This window comes from Ascaphus truei, chromosome 7 (assembly GCF_040206685.1).
Source record: "Ascaphus truei isolate aAscTru1 chromosome 7, aAscTru1.hap1, whole genome shotgun sequence".
In the NCBI taxonomy this organism is placed as follows: domain Eukaryota; kingdom Metazoa; phylum Chordata; class Amphibia; order Anura; family Ascaphidae; genus Ascaphus; species Ascaphus truei.
The window spans coordinates 26781902-26800954 of record NC_134489.1 but is presented as its reverse complement, the minus strand read 5'-3'; the positions used below and the strand labels follow the sequence as shown (position 1 = coordinate 26800954).

The 19053-nt window shown below is 47.1% G+C and overlaps 5 non-coding genes and 3 pseudogenes across 5 annotated transcripts; all 8 read right to left on the bottom strand.

Annotated features, from left to right (window-relative positions):
- Positions 1–1438: 1438 nt before the first annotated feature.
- LOC142500263 (U2 spliceosomal RNA) lies at positions 1439–1631 on the bottom strand. Its single transcript, XR_012802878.1, has one exon. It is a non-coding gene; the product is annotated as a U2 spliceosomal RNA (small nuclear RNA).
- Positions 1632–4290: 2659 nt separating this feature from the next.
- LOC142500279 (U2 spliceosomal RNA) lies at positions 4291–4490 on the bottom strand. Its single transcript, XR_012802886.1, has one exon. It is a non-coding gene; the product is annotated as a U2 spliceosomal RNA (small nuclear RNA).
- Positions 4491–7760: 3270 nt separating this feature from the next.
- On the bottom strand, positions 7761–7961 carry LOC142500765 (U2 spliceosomal RNA; annotated as a pseudogene).
- A 579-nt stretch (positions 7962–8540) lies between these two features.
- On the bottom strand, positions 8541–8695 carry LOC142500348 (U2 spliceosomal RNA; annotated as a pseudogene).
- An 831-nt stretch (positions 8696–9526) lies between these two features.
- Positions 9527–9724, bottom strand: LOC142500211 (U2 spliceosomal RNA). The gene has a single exon (XR_012802851.1). It is a non-coding gene; the product is annotated as a U2 spliceosomal RNA (small nuclear RNA).
- Positions 9725–13718: 3994 nt separating this feature from the next.
- Positions 13719–13909, bottom strand: LOC142500715 (U2 spliceosomal RNA). The gene has a single exon (XR_012803244.1). It is a non-coding gene; the product is annotated as a U2 spliceosomal RNA (small nuclear RNA).
- An 831-nt stretch (positions 13910–14740) lies between these two features.
- Positions 14741–14943, bottom strand: LOC142500252 (U2 spliceosomal RNA; annotated as a pseudogene).
- Positions 14944–18257: 3314 nt separating this feature from the next.
- On the bottom strand, positions 18258–18441 carry LOC142500745 (U2 spliceosomal RNA). Its single transcript, XR_012803268.1, has one exon. It is a non-coding gene; the product is annotated as a U2 spliceosomal RNA (small nuclear RNA).
- Positions 18442–19053: the final 612 nt, after the last annotated feature.

Sequence of the window (19053 nt, the reverse complement as noted above, 5' to 3'; positions counted from 1 at the left end):
GGCATTGAAAACATGTACCATCATGGTGCATTCTCCTAGCAAAAAGCTCGGTACAGCTCGGATTCCCATCCTCTTCAAATCGCTTACTCTCTCCTTACATCTCACGTAAGCTCTCGCACATTCCTCTTCTTTAATAAACGATACGTCGTAGTAGCCCTGGCGCTGGAACGCCTGCAGGCAGACGACCTCCACGATGTTCACCTCCAGCATCGCCCTCAAGACATCCTCCACGATGACGCTGAGTCTCACACGCCATCTCTCCGACTCTGCCACCAGAAACCTGATGGTATTCTTTATGCAGGTCTCACTCTCCATTTTCCTCATCTTCCGTCAATCCGTCAAAAACCGGCCGTCCAGGATTAGGTGCGGCGCCCCTAAAGCAGCATGAGGGTTAAGTTCCTGGGGAACGATCCCTCAAGGCCAAGGCGCCGGCCCCTCTCCTTCTCTCTCTCCTGATCGCCTCCCGTGCTCGAGTTAGCGTGACTCCCTCATAGCAGCATGGGTCTTAAGCTCCCCAGGAAGCGATGACCCAAGGCCAAGGAGTCACAGACTCAGCGCAACCTCTCAGCCCAGACACTTGATCTGAGCCAAAAGGCCGAGAAGCGATAACCAGAAATGGGCCCCCGCCTGAGCGCCGCCCGACGGCCGGGGGCGCTACGCTTTAGGGAGAAGGGCAGAGGGAGCCGCTGGCTGCCCGCTCGCCTCCTCCCCCAGCAGGCCTGCCTCCAGTCCCTCCGCTCCTCCCGACACAGCCCCGGGGAGTCTATGCAGCAGCGGCGGCGACGACGACGACGGATGCAAAAGCCAAAGACTTTGTATGGAGTAAAGAAAAGCAGCCGCACACACTGCCGGGGGGCCCGCAAGGCCAGCAAACAGCCAAAAAGGCACATGCTTCCAGTTCTTTTTCCGGCACCAGGCTTCGTCTGCTTATTTGCATAGGAACCGCCCACTTTTTCTCTGCTAGCCGACTCGTCTGGGCTGCCATGAAACTCAGGCAGCAAGCAAGCAGCCAGTGGCTGGGCTTTTCAGTTCAGGTCATTTTAGCCAGCCAGCCAGCCAGCCAGCCAGCCATTGTGACAAGAAGCCAGCAAGTCAAGGCATTTGCTGCTTGCTGCTTGCTGCTGCAGTGTTTGCTATGCAGGCTATTTGGATACAGCTTCAACAGGAGTTTCTTAGGCATCTGCTCGTTCGGACTGAATTAGGCTAGGCAGCAGGCGGCACTCCTGCTCCATGCGAGGAGGAGCTGAAAAGAAAAGAAAGTAAGAAGCCACGCAAAAGAGCAAACAAGACACAGCAAAAAGAAGGAGGCTTTATTTTGTCGTCATTTCTTCATCTTCTTCTTTCTTTGCAAAAGAAAGAGCCAAAAATGCATGTTTGTTTTTTTTCTGTCAGACAGTGATTTGTTTCTATTTTTTGATACAAGCCAAATATCCCCAAAGGGAAGTGCACCGGTCCTGGAGGTACTGCAATACCAGGTCAATGCGTGGAGTGGACAGAGCAAGCTCTTCTTCCATCTCCCTGTTCTAAAAATCCATTTAATATATGGTCCCCAGATAGGGGACGTATCAGATATTAAACTGATAAGAACAGATTTTTTTTTTTTTTTTATTTTGTTTATTGTATAACAATATACATTTAACATTTTATTTTACATTTTTCTTTTTTTTTTTTTTTTTTTGAAACAAAATTTATATAATTAAAATATACTTTCATTCTTTGTTTCTCAAGTCATAATACAAAAACAAGTCAAAACCATTTCCAAATTCATTTCAAAATCAACAAATCATATAGCAAAATACAAAACTTTGTTTAACTCACAAAATTTCAGAATAATTCTCCTCCATTTCATTGCATACTAAAAACTACCCACATTCCTCCTCTAATTTTAACTTTTCCCCATCCAACACTCTAAACAACCGTTTCATTTCATATATGCAATTTTCCCTTCCATTATTTTAAACAAAAACCCTATCTTTTCCCTTTAAAACTCTCTATCCTTCCCATTAGATTTTGCACGCCAAGCTAGAAATAAATCACCTAGAACTTCTCTTACTTTATCTTCTCCTCTTCCTATCCCCTGATGAGCCTTAACCCATGCTTCAGCATCCTCTATTTCCTTTTGAAACATTTCTATCATTTTTTCCAGTTTCTCCTTAAAAGGCCTCGTATCTTCTTCTTCCAAAACATCTCCCCTTGGGTCTGACGTGCTTCCCCAATACACACTTTCTTCCTCCTCCTCCTCCACCAACACACTCTCTTCCTCTTCCTCTGAATCCAACTCATTCTCCTTCCCACAGTTCTCTAACTCTCTTTCCTCCTCCTGAACACTGATTTCTTCCTCCCCCACACTGTCCCCTTTCCCTTCATCTTTTTCTACACCCGTACCTAAAGAATCCTTCTCTATTTTTTGCTGGCTCTGTTCTATCCTCTTTTTTTCAGATCTTATTTTCTTATCCTCCTCTATAACTTTTGCCACATTTTCATTTCCCCATCTGCACGTTTTCATCCCTCGTGCATAAATCTTTTTGTGGCACTGACGTGCCAAATGTCCCATAACACCACAATTGTCACATCTCTTTGGAGCGCTACAAAGCGCTGCGACATGTCCTTCCTCGTTGCAATTACGGCATATTCTCCCCTTAGGCCTCCCTGGATACCTCAGGAAGCCTTTGTTTACTCCAATGCAGAAATTGTCCGGGGGGTGCATCACTCCCCCTCCATTCTCAAAATCCAGCCTGAAACGTACAGTAAACAGTCTTTCTCCATTGAAAATCCCATACATATTTCTTTGTCTCTCACCACCACCCACCACAGAACAAAATCTCTCCAAGAACGACACGATTTCCTCCTTCTCCACAAAGGCATTGTACATGTGTACAATCATTGGGCGCTCCTCTAGCAGAAAGCTAGGTACTGCCTGTATTCCCATCTTTTCCAGATCATCTCTTTTCTTTTTGCAAGCCTCATACGCATTGCCGCACTCCATCTCTTCTCCGAATGATACATCATAACTCCCCTTCCTTGGGAACGCCTGCAAGCAGAAAATGCTGCCGATATCCACTTCCAGCAAATCTCTCAGGACATCCTCCACGATAGTTTGGAGTCCCACACGCCATCTCTCAGCCTCCACCACCAGGAGTCTGATGGTGTTTCTTCCAGAACTTCCAGCCTCCATCTTTATCTCCTCTCCATCAAAACCGGCCGTCCAGGGTCAGGTGCGGCGCCCCTATAGCAGCATGAGGGTTTAGTTCCTGGGGAACGATCCCTCAAGGCCAAGGCGCCGGCCCCTCTCCTTCTCTCTCTCCTGATCGCCTCCCGTGCTCGAGTTAGCGTGACTCCCCCATAGCAGCATGGGTCTTAAGCTCCCCAGGAAGCGATGACCCAAGGCCAAGGAGTCACAGACTCAGCGCAACCTCTCAGCCCAGACACTTGATCTGAGCCAAAAGGCCGAGAAGCGATAACCAGAAATGGGCCCCCGCCTGAGCGCCGCCCGACGGCCGGGGGCGCTACGCTTTAGGGAGAAGGGCAGAGGGAGCCGCTGGCTGCCCGCTCGCCTCCTCCCCCAGCAGGCCTGCCTCCAGTCCCTCCGCTCCTCCCGACACAGCCCCGGGGAGTCTATGCAGCAGCGGCGGCGACGACGACGACGGATGCAAAAGCCAAAGACTTTGTATGGAGTAAAGAAAAGCAGCCGCACACACTGCCGGGGGGCCCGCAAGGCCAGCAAACAGCCAAAAAGGCACATGCTTCCAGTTCTTTTTCCGGCACCAGGCTTCGTCTGCTTATTTGCATAGGAACCGCCCACTTTTTCTCTGCTAGCCGACTCGTCTGGGCTGCCATGAAACTCAGGCAGCAAGCAAGCAGCCAGTGGCTGGGCTTTTCAGTTCAGGTCATTTTAGCCAGCCAGCCAGCCAGCCAGCCAGCCATTGTGACAAGAAGCCAGCAAGTCAAGGCATTTGCTGCTTGCTGCTTGCTGCTGCAGTGTTTGCTATGCAGGCTATTTGGATACAGCTTCAACAGGAGTTTCTTAGGCATCTGCTCGTTCGGACTGAATTAGGCTAGGCAGCAGGCGGCACTCCTGCTCCATGCGAGGAGGAGCTGAAAAGAAAAGAAAGTAAGAAGCCACGCAAAAGAGCAAACAAGACACAGCAAAAAGAAGGAGGCTTTATTTTGTCGTCATTTCTTCATCTTCTTCTTTCTTTGCAAAAGAAAGAGCCAAAAATGCATGTTTGTTTTTTTTCTGTCAGACAGTGATTTGTTTCTATTTTTTGATACAAGCCAAATATCCCCAAAGGGAAGTGCACCGGTCCTGGAGGTACTGCAATACCAGGTCAATGCGTGGAGTGGACAGAGCAAGCTCTTCTTCCATCTCCCTGTTCTAAAAATCCATTTAATATATGGTCCCCAGATAGGGGACGTATCAGATATTAAACTGATAAGAACAGATTTTTTTTTTTTTTTTTTTTTTAGTTGTTTATTTGTGCATAATTTATTTTACAACATTTAAAACTTTTCAAGAACATATATAACATTTTGGAATATATTTCTTCTACAATAGAAAACATATCAACGTAAACTCTATCATTTTATGTTCTAAACCATTCAAATTTTAAACATTTCTATACATCTCTTTTTTTCCGAGTACTAATTGAGGACCCTGGTTTTATTTTTAAACCTGCTTCAATTGATTGTATATTTTTTTCTATTATTTCTAAATCTGATTTCTCTTCTGCATTATCCCACACTAGTAAAAGTCTTTGGAGTTCTAGTCTATTGTTCATCTCGTGTTCTTTCGCTCTTGCTTTTTTCTTCTCCACATAGATTCTTTCCCTTTCAGCTGCTTCCTTTGCCATATCTTCTTTTTCACTAGTTCTGCTTATTTCCCTCTGAACTTTTCCTTTTCCCTGTATTTGACCACTTCCCTGATTTTTTTGAGAGGATGAACTCTCACTCTTACTACCTCTCTTTTGTGATCCACCGTCCTCACTCTCCACCGTTGATACTGCTCCTCCTTCACTCTCACTCCTACTTGTCCCCCCCACTTTCCGTTCTGGCATACTTGTTTCCTTTCCTCCCCCTTCACTTTCTGACGAGGAGATCGGTCCCCAATCACTCCCACTACTCTTATTTCTTGATAGTGCTGTTCCCGGTGTTTGGGTTGCCGAAATACTAGGATACTCCTCAAAATCGCTATACTCTTTCTCCTTTTTGTCTGGCATGATACTTTCCGGGGTTTCTTCTATCACTGTCACCTCTGTAGAGCTCACTAGATTTTGTACTTCCTCCTCACTAACGTCTTCCAGCTCAAAGACTATCTTTCCTTCCTCTTTTCCCTTAGGGACTACTCTACCCTCTTTTATCTCCACCAACTGTATCTGCTCTTTTTTCATTTCCTCATATTTCTCTTTTGTGATGTTTTTCCTTTGATGCATTACTTCATCTAATCTCTTTATTATTTGCTGATCTGTACTCCCCTTATGTTGCTTCCTAAAAATTCCAACCCAGAACTCTACCTCCCCTACTGCACTGTGAAATTCCCCCATTTTCTCCTCTAATGCACTCTGCTTTAATACTTCTCTTATCTGTTCCTTCCCTATCTTCCCTACCCTCTCTACTTTCTCCCTAGGCCCCTCTCTGTTCTCCTCCCCTTGGACATCCTTCACTTCTATGCTGTCTACTTCCTGATGGTTTTTACGTTTTTGAGGCTTCTTTTCCCCAACTGTGACCTCCATTTCCTCCTCCTGTTCTCCACAAGACTTTTCCTCCCCCCCCTGTGCATCATGAAAATCCATACTTTCCCCCCAGCTTGGGGTAGGCTTACTCACAGACCCTGCTTTCCCACCCTTATCCACCGCCTGATCAAAGTCTCCTCCTTCCTTCTTTTCCCCACCAAAACTTTGAGCAACAGAGTCAAGAAAAGAATCTTCCTCTTTTTTTTCCCGGGCATCTCTCTCTTCCAAGTGCTCCAGGTAAATCTCCGTCAGTCTAGGATCAGTCTCTATCTCACTCTCCTGTTCGTCTCTCCCCAGTTCAGGACTCGTAGCCTGAGCATAGCTTTTTATCCTGGAGCATTGTCTTGCCAAGTGTCCACCCTCCCCACACAGATCACATCTCCTGGGCACCTCACATTTATTTGCTGTGTGTCCTTCTTTTCCACAATTGCGGCACACTTGACCTGTTCTTTTACAGTTCTCTCTGGTATGCCCGTACTGTAGGCAGTTCCGACAATACAAAGGTTGTCCTGGAAAAAACAGAAAACCTCGATTTCCCCCTATGCTGAAGCTTGAAGGGGGGTTTCTGACTCCTCCTGTACCAGTAGGGTCTGGCATAAAGCGGACCCAGAACCTTCTCTTCCCATTAAAGATCCGAAACGAATTCTGCAGTACTTCTCCGCCTCTCACCGATGTACAATACCGTTTTAGAAACATCTGGATTTCCTCTTTCGGCACATACGGGTTGTACATGTGGACCGTTACAGGCCGTTCGTCCATCCGAAAGCTAGGATATATCTTTATCCCCCGCATGCTGGGATCTCCCATCAGCTCCTTCAGTTTCTCAAAACAGTCCAGGCAATTCCCTTCCTGGTAAAAGGTCACATCGAAAGTGCCTTGTCGCTGGAAATCTTGCAGGCAATAGATCTCCTCTGCTTCCACGCCAATCTTCCGGAGCACCTCCACCACGATAAACTGCAGCGAAATCCGTCCTCTCTCTTCCTCGTCCACAGCAAAACGGATAGTGTTCTTTAAATGCGCCCAAGACGCCATCTTGTCTTTTGGATCGCCCTCCGAATCAGCTCGGGATAGCGTGTCACCCCAAAAGCAGCATGTGGCTTAAGACTCTTTCGAGCCGATGCCGCAAGGCCAAGGTGACACAGTCCCAGCTAAGCCCCTGACTCAGACACAATGATCTGAGCCAAAAGGCCGAGAAGCGATAACCAGAAATGGGCCCCCGCCTGAGCGCCGCCCGACGGCCGGGGGCGCTACGCTTTAGGGAGAAGGGCAGAGGGAGCCGCTGGCTGCCCGCTCGCCTCCTCCCCCAGCAGGCCTGCCTCCAGTCCCTCCGCTCCTCCCGACACAGCCCCGGGGAGTCTATGCAGCAGCGGCGGCGACGACGACGACGGATGCAAAAGCCAAAGACTTTGTATGGAGTAAAGAAAAGCAGCCGCACACACTGCCGGGGGGCCCGCAAGGCCAGCAAACAGCCAAAAAGGCACATGCTTCCAGTTCTTTTTCCGGCACCAGGCTTCGTCTGCTTATTTGCATAGGAACCGCCCACTTTTTCTCTGCTAGCCGACTCGTCTGGGCTGCCATGAAACTCAGGCAGCAAGCAAGCAGCCAGTGGCTGGGCTTTTCAGTTCAGGTCATTTTAGCCAGCCAGCCAGCCAGCCAGCCAGCCATTGTGACAAGAAGCCAGCAAGTCAAGGCATTTGCTGCTTGCTGCTTGCTGCTGCAGTGTTTGCTATGCAGGCTATTTGGATACAGCTTCAACAGGAGTTTCTTAGGCATCTGCTCGTTCGGACTGAATTAGGCTAGGCAGCAGGCGGCACTCCTGCTCCATGCGAGGAGGAGCTGAAAAGAAAAGAAAGTAAGAAGCCACGCAAAAGAGCAAACAAGACACAGCAAAAAGAAGGAGGCTTTATTTTGTCGTCATTTCTTCATCTTCTTCTTTCTTTGCAAAAGAAAGAGCCAAAAATGCATGTTTGTTTTTTTTCTGTCAGACAGTGATTTGTTTCTATTTTTTGATACAAGCCAAATATCCCCAAAGGGAAGTGCACCGGTCCTGGAGGTACTGCAATACCAGGTCAATGCGTGGAGTGGACAGAGCAAGCTCTTCTTCCATCTCCCTGTTCTAAAAATCCATTTAATATATGGTCCCCAGATAGGGGACGTATCAGATATTAAACTGATAAGAACAGATTTTTTTTTTTTTTTTTTTTTTTGTAGCCCGGGTGGTGAAAAAGTGATTCCACCTCAAAAACCGTGCTCGTGGTCCAGTGAGACCAGGTGCGCTCCACATGTGACAGTCTTCTCCGAAGAGTAGGCTAGTCCGGTTCCATGACGTCTTCCTCCGGAGAGTCCGACGTCCTTCTCGTTCCCTCCTAGTGCAGCTGCGCCGCAGGAGGGTCCAAGTCTTTAGGGTTTTCGGCGTACGCCTACTAACCCACCGTAGTCTTTTCCCGAAGGAGGGGTGACCACCGACCAGCACTTAGTCTTCTCGCTCTCCGAAGAAAGAAGGGTGACTATAACCCGACACCAACAAACAAAAAGAGTTCATAGTGCAAGTGCTCCTGTGCGCTGTGTGATGCAGTGCAGGAAGTGCTCTGACAGACGACACAAAAAAATGTGCACGAGTGCACGCCCAGCCCTTTGCAAGGCCAGGCGGGTGAAAAAAATATTGGCTTGTCCCCTCAGCGGAAGGCAATAAGGGGGGCCAAAGTGCGGGAAAAATAGGGGACGGTGCAATAAAATCAGTGCAGATCAAGTGCTCGTAAGTGGTGGCCGGACGCCCAAAACGACCAACCACAGTGCAGCAAGTGATACTCCACCAGGTTTTCCACGCCTGGTGGTGCAAGATTAAAAAGCCCGGGCTACTTTGCATCCGCCCTCTCAGCCCATGGCCAGACCAAGTGATGCAACTAGGGCCATCCTTCACAGGACAGACCCTACACTTGATCTTAGCCAAAAGGCCGAGAAGCGATAACCAGAAATGGGCCCCCGCCTGAGCGCCGCCCGACGGCCGGGGGCGCTACGCTTTAGGGAGAAGGGCAGAGGGAGCCGCTGGCTGCCCGCTCGCCTCCTCCCCCAGCAGGCCTGCCTCCAGTCCCTCCGCTCCTCCCGACACAGCCCCGGGGAGTCTATGCAGCAGCGGCGGCGACGACGACGACGGATGCAAAAGCCAAAGACTTTGTATGGAGTAAAGAAAAGCAGCCGCACACACTGCCGGGGGGCCCGCAAGGCCAGCAAACAGCCAAAAAGGCACATGCTTCCAGTTCTTTTTCCGGCACCAGGCTTCGTCTGCTTATTTGCATAGGAACCGCCCACTTTTTCTCTGCTAGCCGACTCGTCTGGGCTGCCATGAAACTCAGGCAGCAAGCAAGCAGCCAGTGGCTGGGCTTTTCAGTTCAGGTCATTTTAGCCAGCCAGCCAGCCAGCCAGCCAGCCATTGTGACAAGAAGCCAGCAAGTCAAGGCATTTGCTGCTTGCTGCTTGCTGCTGCAGTGTTTGCTATGCAGGCTATTTGGATACAGCTTCAACAGGAGTTTCTTAGGCATCTGCTCGTTCGGACTGAATTAGGCTAGGCAGCAGGCGGCACTCCTGCTCCATGCGAGGAGGAGCTGAAAAGAAAAGAAAGTAAGAAGCCACGCAAAAGAGCAAACAAGACACAGCAAAAAGAAGGAGGCTTTATTTTGTCGTCATTTCTTCATCTTCTTCTTTCTTTGCAAAAGAAAGAGCCAAAAATGCATGTTTGTTTTTTTTCTGTCAGACAGTGATTTGTTTCTATTTTTTGATACAAGCCAAATATCCCCAAAGGGAAGTGCACCGGTCCTGGAGGTACTGCAATACCAGGTCAATGCGTGGAGTGGACAGAGCAAGCTCTTCTTCCATCTCCCTGTTCTAAAAATCCATTTAATATATGGTCCCCAGATAGGGGACGTATCAGATATTAAACTGATAAGAACAGATTTTTTTTTTTTTTTTTTTTTTTTTTTACCATCAGTAAATAAAATACCTTTCCATCAGCCTGAATTTACAATCGTAAACCTCCCCCACACAATCTTTTCAAAAAAACCTTTCACATTATTTACAGTAAATAGCAATTTTTCCACATAATACATTCCACATTTACAAGACCATTACATTTTGTACATACATAAAAATCAAATTTCCAATTTAAACATTTCCACCACTGTTAAACACACATTTCATAATTTCCCTTTACCTCCTTTGTCTACTACTTTGCTCTTCTTTTATCTAAAAACTCCCTTCTATTCTTCTTTTCTGCCTCAAGCTCCTCTGGCGACATTTTTTGCTTCAGGTCTAATAACCTCTCTAACTCCCTTACTCTTTGGTCTATCCCCCCATAAGGGCTTGTATCCTGTATCATTTTATACCATACTTCTACCTCTCCTACTTTCTCCTCTACCTCCTTTTTTTTTTTTTCTAAAAATTCCTGTTTTTTTTCCATTTCCCAATTTGTTTTGAAAACCTCTTCCACTTTTTCCCCACTCAATCCACTAACCATCACTTTCTCTTTTTCCCCAACTATCTGACTACATATTTCTACAATTTTCTTCTGTTCTACCATCATTTTCCCCTCCATTTTCCTTGCTACCTCCTGTTTTGAAAAAACTTTTGAGGATCCCCCTGTCTCCATAGCTTCCATCTTACTAGAACTTTCTTCCTCGCTTTCGCTCCTACTTGTCCCCCCAACTTTCCTTAGTTTCACCTCTTTGCCTTGATCCATCTGCTCTTCTTCCTCACTACAACTATCCGAATCATTTTCACTACTTTCTTCCATGTCTTCCATTTCTTTCTCTAATATTCTTTCACAGTTTTCTAATTCCTTATTTATAGCATGCTCTGCAGCTTTTGCTTTTTCTCTGCTTTTCTCCGAAGTATCCTTTCCTACTATTTCTTTCTTCTCTTTTATCCATTTATCCAAGTGCCTGTTGTACTTTCCTTTCCATCTTTTAACACAATCCTCATAGGTCCATTTTTTCCCTATCGCTCTTTGTCTTCCCTGCTCTTCTCTTTCTTCTATACTCACACCACTTCCGATTTTTTTATTTTTCCCTTTTCCTCTGCTTACACTTTCAAAAGAGGTACTTACCTCCCCCCCTTTCTCATTTGTACTTGTTCCTATTACTTCCTGACTTTGCGTTTTGAATATGGCAGGATAACCTATCAAGTCATCCGAGGCTGCTTTCACTACACATCCCTCTCTCCTTGGGCCCACTTTCTCCTCTTTTCCTTCTTCTAGAACCTCTTCCTTTGCCTCTTTCCCTTCTCTTGCCTTATTTTCTGAGTTTAAAGGTTTTTCCTCCATACTTGCTACTTCTATTTCTTTCTGTTCTTTCCCTAAGTCCCCCACCACCTCTTGTATTTTCTCTAGAACTTTATACGTTCCTTCTTCCTGCCTGTCTTCCAGGGTCTCTTCCACCACTGTCACTTCTGTAAGCTTCACGAAATCTTGTACTTCCTCCTCACTAATTTCCTCAGTTTCTCCTAGTATATATTCCTCCTCTTCTCCTTTAAAATCTGCTCTACCCTCCTTTACCTCCACCCACTGCAAACCTTCTGTTTTCAATTCCTCATATTTCTCTTTAGTAATATTTTTCCTTTGACTCATTAATTTTTCCAAACTCTGTATCATTTGTTGCTCTGAACTCCCTTTATGTTGCTTCCTAAATATTTTAACCCAAAACTCTACTTCCCCTACTGCCTTATCAAATTCCTCCATTTTTTTTGTTAGATCTTTTCCATATTTTTTCACTACCCTCTCTACCTTTTCTCTAGGCCCCACTCTCTCCTCCTCCCCTTGGCCTTCCTTCACATCTCTACTGTCCACTTCTTGTTTACGCTTTTGGGGTTTTTTCCCCCCAATTGTAATCTCCATCCCCTCCTCCTGCTGTTCTACCCCAACATTCCTTCCCTCACTCTGTGTGTCTTGAACCTCCATACTATCTGCCCAATTTTGCTCAGACATGCTCAGAGACTCTGCCACCCCATTCCCCATCAAGATCTGGCCACCTTCACCCCCCTCTCCCTTTCCCCCAACAAAGCTTTGGGCAATATTGTCCAAAAGAAAATCTTCCTCTTTTTTCTCCAGGTCCTCTCCCTCTTGGCTTGCCACATCCGTGTCCTCCCCTCCTGCAGCTTGAGCATAGCTCCTTTTCTTGCACTGTCGTGCCAAATGTCCTCTTACCCCACACACATCACATTTCTTTGGGATCTTACAATAGGCCGCCGTATGGCCTTCCTCGCCGCAATTGCGACACACCATCTCAGTCTTTTCACACTTTTCTCTTGTGTGTCCATAACGAAAACATTTCCTACAATAAGTAGGTTGTCCTGGGTAGAAAAGAAAACCCCTGTTTCCGGCAATACTAAAGCTGGCCGGAGGGTGCATCACTCCCCCCACCCCCGTCGAGTCTGCTTTGAACCGCACCCAATACCGTCTCTTACCATTGTACATTTTATAAGGGTTATACAACTCTTCTCCCCCTCTCACTTCCATGCAGTACCTCTTTAAAAAAAGAAAAAAGAAAAAAGAAAAATATCTTCTTTCCGTGCATAGGGGTTATACATATGCACCACAACTGGTCTCATCTCCAGCATAAAACTTGGTCCCAAGCTGATTCCACGCATGTTCTCATCCAAAGCCATCTCTTTGCACCTTTCGTAGGCACACAGGCAATCCGCATCTTCAAAAAGGGTCAGATCGTAGATCCCTTGTTTCTGGAAATCCTGCAGACACATCACTTTTGTTGCTGCCAAACCGATCACTCCATTCAGAATCGTCTCCACGAAAAACGTCAGGCTGACTCGCTGTCTCTCCGCCTCTGCTACCAGGAACCGAAGCGTATTCCTCATATGAGCTCCAGACGCCATTGTCTCAGCTCTCCTTGTCCGCTCTCAAGCTCGGGTGCGGCGCCCCCACAGCAGCAAGGGACTTAAGCCCTTTCGGGCGATGTCCCAAGGCCAAGGCGCCGGCCCCTTACTCTCCGTCTCGTGCTCGCCCTCCGAATCGCACAGGATGTTGTACCTCCCCAATAGCTACAATACGGCTTAAGACCCCAGAGGGGCCGATGCCGCAAGGCCGAGGAAGCACTATCCCTGCTGGCCCTCTGACTTCGACACTTGGTCTTAGCCAAAAGGCCGAGAAGCGATAACCAGAAATGGGCCCCCGCCTGAGCGCCGCCCGACGGCCGGGGGCGCTACGCTTTAGGGAGAAGGGCAGAGGGAGCCGCTGGCTGCCCGCTCGCCTCCTCCCCCAGCAGGCCTGCCTCCAGTCCCTCCGCTCCTCCCGACACAGCCCCGGGGAGTCTATGCAGCAGCGGCGGCGACGACGACGACGGATGCAAAAGCCAAAGACTTTGTATGGAGTAAAGAAAAGCAGCCGCACACACTGCCGGGGGGCCCGCAAGGCCAGCAAACAGCCAAAAAGGCACATGCTTCCAGTTCTTTTTCCGGCACCAGGCTTCGTCTGCTTATTTGCATAGGAACCGCCCACTTTTTCTCTGCTAGCCGACTCGTCTGGGCTGCCATGAAACTCAGGCAGCAAGCAAGCAGCCAGTGGCTGGGCTTTTCAGTTCAGGTCATTTTAGCCAGCCAGCCAGCCAGCCAGCCAGCCATTGTGACAAGAAGCCAGCAAGTCAAGGCATTTGCTGCTTGCTGCTTGCTGCTGCAGTGTTTGCTATGCAGGCTATTTGGATACAGCTTCAACAGGAGTTTCTTAGGCATCTGCTCGTTCGGACTGAATTAGGCTAGGCAGCAGGCGGCACTCCTGCTCCATGCGAGGAGGAGCTGAAAAGAAAAGAAAGTAAGAAGCCACGCAAAAGAGCAAACAAGACACAGCAAAAAGAAGGAGGCTTTATTTTGTCGTCATTTCTTCATCTTCTTCTTTCTTTGCAAAAGAAAGAGCCAAAAATGCATGTTTGTTTTTTTTCTGTCAGACAGTGATTTGTTTCTATTTTTTGATACAAGCCAAATATCCCCAAAGGGAAGTGCACCGGTCCTGGAGGTACTGCAATACCAGGTCAATGCGTGGAGTGGACAGAGCAAGCTCTTCTTCCATCTCCCTGTTCTAAAAATCCATTTAATATATGGTCCCCAGATAGGGGACGTATCAGATATTAAACTGATAAGAACAGATACTACACTTGATCTTAGCCAAAAGGCCGAGAAGCGATAACCAGAAATGGGCCCCCGCCTGAGCGCCGCCCGACGGCCGGGGGCGCTACGCTTTAGGGAGAAGGGCAGAGGGAGCCGCTGGCTGCCCGCTCGCCTCCTCCCCCAGCAGGCCTGCCTCCAGTCCCTCCGCTCCTCCCGACACAGCCCCGGGGAGTCTATGCAGCAGCGGCGGCGACGACGACGACGGATGCAAAAGCCAAAGACTTTGTATGGAGTAAAGAAAAGCAGCCGCACACACTGCCGGGGGGCCCGCAAGGCCAGCAAACAGCCAAAAAGGCACATGCTTCCAGTTCTTTTTCCGGCACCAGGCTTCGTCTGCTTATTTGCATAGGAACCGCCCACTTTTTCTCTGCTAGCCGACTCGTCTGGGCTGCCATGAAACTCAGGCAGCAAGCAAGCAGCCAGTGGCTGGGCTTTTCAGTTCAGGTCATTTTAGCCAGCCAGCCAGCCAGCCAGCCAGCCATTGTGACAAGAAGCCAGCAAGTCAAGGCATTTGCTGCTTGCTGCTTGCTGCTGCAGTGTTTGCTATGCAGGCTATTTGGATACAGCTTCAACAGGAGTTTCTTAGGCATCTGCTCGTTCGGACTGAATTAGGCTAGGCAGCAGGCGGCACTCCTGCTCCATGCGAGGAGGAGCTGAAAAGAAAAGAAAGTAAGAAGCCACGCAAAAGAGCAAACAAGACACAGCAAAAAGAAGGAGGCTTTATTTTGTCGTCATTTCTTCATCTTCTTCTTTCTTTGCAAAAGAAAGAGCCAAAAATGCATGTTTGTTTTTTTTCTGTCAGACAGTGATTTGTTTCTATTTTTTGATACAAGCCAAATATCCCCAAAGGGAAGTGCACCGGTCCTGGAGGTACTGCAATACCAGGTCAATGCGTGGAGTGGACAGAGCAAGCTCTTCTTCCATCTCCCTGTTCTAAAAATCCATTTAATATATGGTCCCCAGATAGGGGACGTATCAGATATTAAACTGATAAGAACAGATTTTTTTTTTTTTTTTTTTTTGTTTTATTTGTGTTTATTAACACAGAGATAAATTAACAACATTTGAATGTTTTTTCAAACTTCAATACAAATAATACATTTTATACAAGCAAACAACTTAACACTTTCCGAAAATACCTTCATAATTCCTACTACCAAAATTATCTCGGTTACTTCACCAAACCCTTCACACTTTACAAAAAACCAAATTTACATACCCATCAGATAAAAACACTTTTCAACCACTACTACATTTTACAAAAAAACCACCCACATTATTCATTACAACAAACTCTATTGCAATATTTTGCTAACATTCTTCTATTTCAAAAACCAAACCTATTTATACATTTAATTCACTTTTCATGTGCACAATTTTACATTCTATTCCCTCAGATAACAAATCCTCCTACTTCTTTTTATCCTCTTGTTCATACTGTTTCCACTTAAACATTCCCATTTCCTCTCTATATTTCAACACACTTCTTCAAAAATACATTCTAATCAGACCTTCACATTTCTTCCTCCCCATTTACAATCCCCCCCCAACTCCAAAACTTCTTCCATCTCTTCCCCTGAGAAAACTCTCCCCTTTGCCTAACCTAATTACCATTTATACACTCGTATAATACTTTCTTAACATCTTTTTTCTACTACTAATCTGCTTTATAAAAAAAATGACAATATACATCCTCTATTGCATTTCTCAATTGCTTTTCACTACAAATATAAACCCATAACTCTGCCTGTCCTAATGCCTGCTGAAACACCTTTTCAATTCTTCCCCTTTTTTCCTCAAAAGGCACCCTTTCCCAATCTCCCTTACTCTCCTCATCCTCTTGGCTTCCACTGTATTCTACACTCTCTTCCTCCTCCACCAACACACTCTCTTCCTCCTTCACAGACACACTCTCCTCCTCCTCCACCGACACACTCTCTTCCTCCTCCTCCTCCACCGACACACTCTCTTCCTCTCCCACCTCATTCTCCTTCCCCCTTTCCTGCCCACCCTCCTCCCCATTCTCTTGTATACCATCCTCAGTCTCACTCTCTACCTCCTGCACACTGATAACTTCAACTTTTACATTTAAGTGCTTGTCCCCCAACTCTCCTTTCCCAGGAACACTCTCTGACGAAACCGGCGCTACACATGACTTTCCTAACCCCTCCTCCTTCACGCTTCCCTCTTCATTTCCCTTTCCATCCTCACTAACATACCCTCTATCCTGTCCATTACCCTCACACTCACTCTTACTTACACCTAACAGTTCTTCCACCTCTTCACTATTTTGCTGACTCTGTTCTTTCCTAGAAACTCTTTCTTGTCGTTTCAAACTTCCCTCCTCCTCCTCCTCCACACTGTCCTTCTCTCTTTCTCCCATATCTGTCTGTTCACACAAATCAAAACACATTTCAGAGTCACTCAATTGTTCATATGAACTCCCAAAAGTCTTTAGTATCTTCAACTCGGCTCTCTCAGGGCATTTCTTCGCCAAATGTCCGTATTCTCCACATAAATCACATCTTTTCTGGTCTGTACATTTAGCTGCAACATGTCCCTTCTTGCTACAATTGCGGCATATCAAACCATAAGGCTGTCCGGGGTAACACAGAACACCCCTATCTCTGCCAATGCAAAAGTTCGCCGGGGGGTGCATGACTCCCCCTACACACTTTGGGTCTGGCCTAAACCGGACCCAGAAACGTCTCTTCCCATTGAACATTCCAAAACAGTTCTTCAATTCACCACCATCTCTGACCATTAGACAGTATCGACTCAAAAAGCACCCAATGTCCTCCTTCTTCGCATATACATTGTACATCTGCACAATTACTGGTCTCTCCTCTTGCAAAAATCTGGGCAAAACTTCAATTCCCAGCATCCTCAGGTCACTTGCAACTGCCTTGTATCTCTCGAAAGCCGTCCAGCAGAACTCCTCCTCCGCAAAAGTCAGGTCAAAGACTCCCTGCTTTGGGAACTCCTGCAGACAATAAATTTCTCCATCATCCACACCAAGTAGCTTTCTCACGACCTCCTTCACGATATATCGTATGTCCACTCTGGCTCGCTTGGTCTCTTCCACCTGCAAACGAATGCAGTTCTTGGCATTTGCACCATCCGCCATCTTTATCCTCGTCTCCACAGGATCCGGTGCATCGCCCCAATAGCTGCAGGAGGGTTAAGTCTTTTCAGGACGATCCCTCCAGGCCAAGGCGACGGCCCTTCACCATCTCTCTCTCTTCTCGTCCTCGTCCACCAATCACGTCATTGGATCCGGAGCGGCACCCTTATAGCAGCAAGGGGGTTAAGTCTGTTAGGACGATCCCCCAAGGCCAAGGCGCCGGCCCTTCACCATCTCTCTCTCTCCTTGTCCGCTCCTGATCACCTCCCGCTGCCTGAGATGGCGCACCCCCCTAATAGCAGCATGAGTCTTAAGTCCCTTCCGGAACGATGACTCAAGGCCAAGGGGGTACAGTCTCAGCAACCTCTCAGCCCAGACACTTGATCTGAGCCAAAAGGCCGAGAAGCGATAACCAGAAATGGGCCCCCGCCTGAGCGCCGCCCGACGGCCGGGGGCGCTACGCTTTAGGGAGAAGGGCAGAGGGAGCCGCTGGCTGCCCGCTCGCCTCCTCCCCCAGCAGGCCTGCCTCCAGTCCCTCCGCTCCTCCCGACACAGCCCCGGGGAGTCTATGCAGCAGCGGCGGCGACGACGACGACGGATGCAAAAGCCAAAGACTTTGTATGGAGTAAAGAAAAGCAGCCGCACACACTGCCGGGGGGCCCGCAAGGCCAGCAAACAGCCAAAAAGGCACATGCTTCCAGTTCTTTTTCCGGCACCAGGCTTCGTCTGCTTATTTGCATAGGAACCGCCCACTTTTTCTCTGCTAGCCGACTCGTCTGGGCTGCCATGAAACTCAGGCAGCAAGCAAGCAGCCAGTGGCTGGGCTTTTCAGTTCAGGTCATTTTAGCCAGCCAGCCAGCCAGCCAGCCAGCCATTGTGACAAGAAGCCAGCAAGTCAAGGCATTTGCTGCTTGCTGCTTGCTGCTGCAGTGTTTGCTATGCAGGCTATTTGGATACAGCTTCAACAGGAGTTTCTTAGGCATCTGCTCGTTCGGACTGAATTAGGCTAGGCAGCAGGCGGCACTCCTGCTCCATGCGAGGAGGAGCTGAAAAGAAAAGAAAGTAAGAAGCCACGCAAAAGAGCAAACAAGACACAGCAAAAAGAAGGAGGCTTTATTTTGTCGTCATTTCTTCATCTTCTTCTTTCTTTGCAAAAGAAAGAGCCAAAAATGCATGTTTGTTTTTTTTCTGTCAGACAGTGATTTGTTTCTATTTTTTGATACAAGCCAAATATCCCCAAAGGGAAGTGCACCGGTCCTGGAGGTACTGCAATACCAGGTCAATGCGTGGAGTGGACAGAGCAAGCTCTTCTTCCATCTCCCTGTTCTAAAAATCCATTTAATATATGGTCCCCAGATAGGGGACGTATCAGATATTAAACTGATAAGAACAGATTTTTTTTTTTTTTTTTACAATAAAATAAATTTTATTAGTTTCTCACACGTTATTTCCACAAAGTTCACTTTTCGAAAAATAAAAAACCACCCCAACATTACAAAACCCCCAACATTTCAAAACATCTTACATTTTAACTGCAACCTTTATTTATCCACACATATAATGTATTTCTTTATTCAATAACATAACAGAAAATACCTTCAAATTAACTTTATAACAAACTCCTCCTCTATCTCCCTCCCAAAGGATTAAATCCTTATCACCAACCCATTCCATTCCTTTGTTTTCCATAAATCCACCGCTTCCCTGTTACCCCACCTTTTTTGATCTAACAAAAAATAAAAATACATTTTTCCCAGAACCATTCTTACACACACATTCACTCCTATAACCTTTTTGTTATAAATCAACACATTTCTCAGCTCCCACAAAGTCTCCTTCACACAGCACATGATTTTCCACAACACAATGGCTTTTTTCCCTGTTAAACCACCCAAACCATACATAACTACCTCATACTCTAATCTTTGCAGTCCAGTCAGCTCTTTAATTATATTTCCCATACATTTCCATACATTCCTCGCAAAGAAACAGTTCCACAGAAGATGTACCACATCTTCTGAACCTCTACACCTCTGT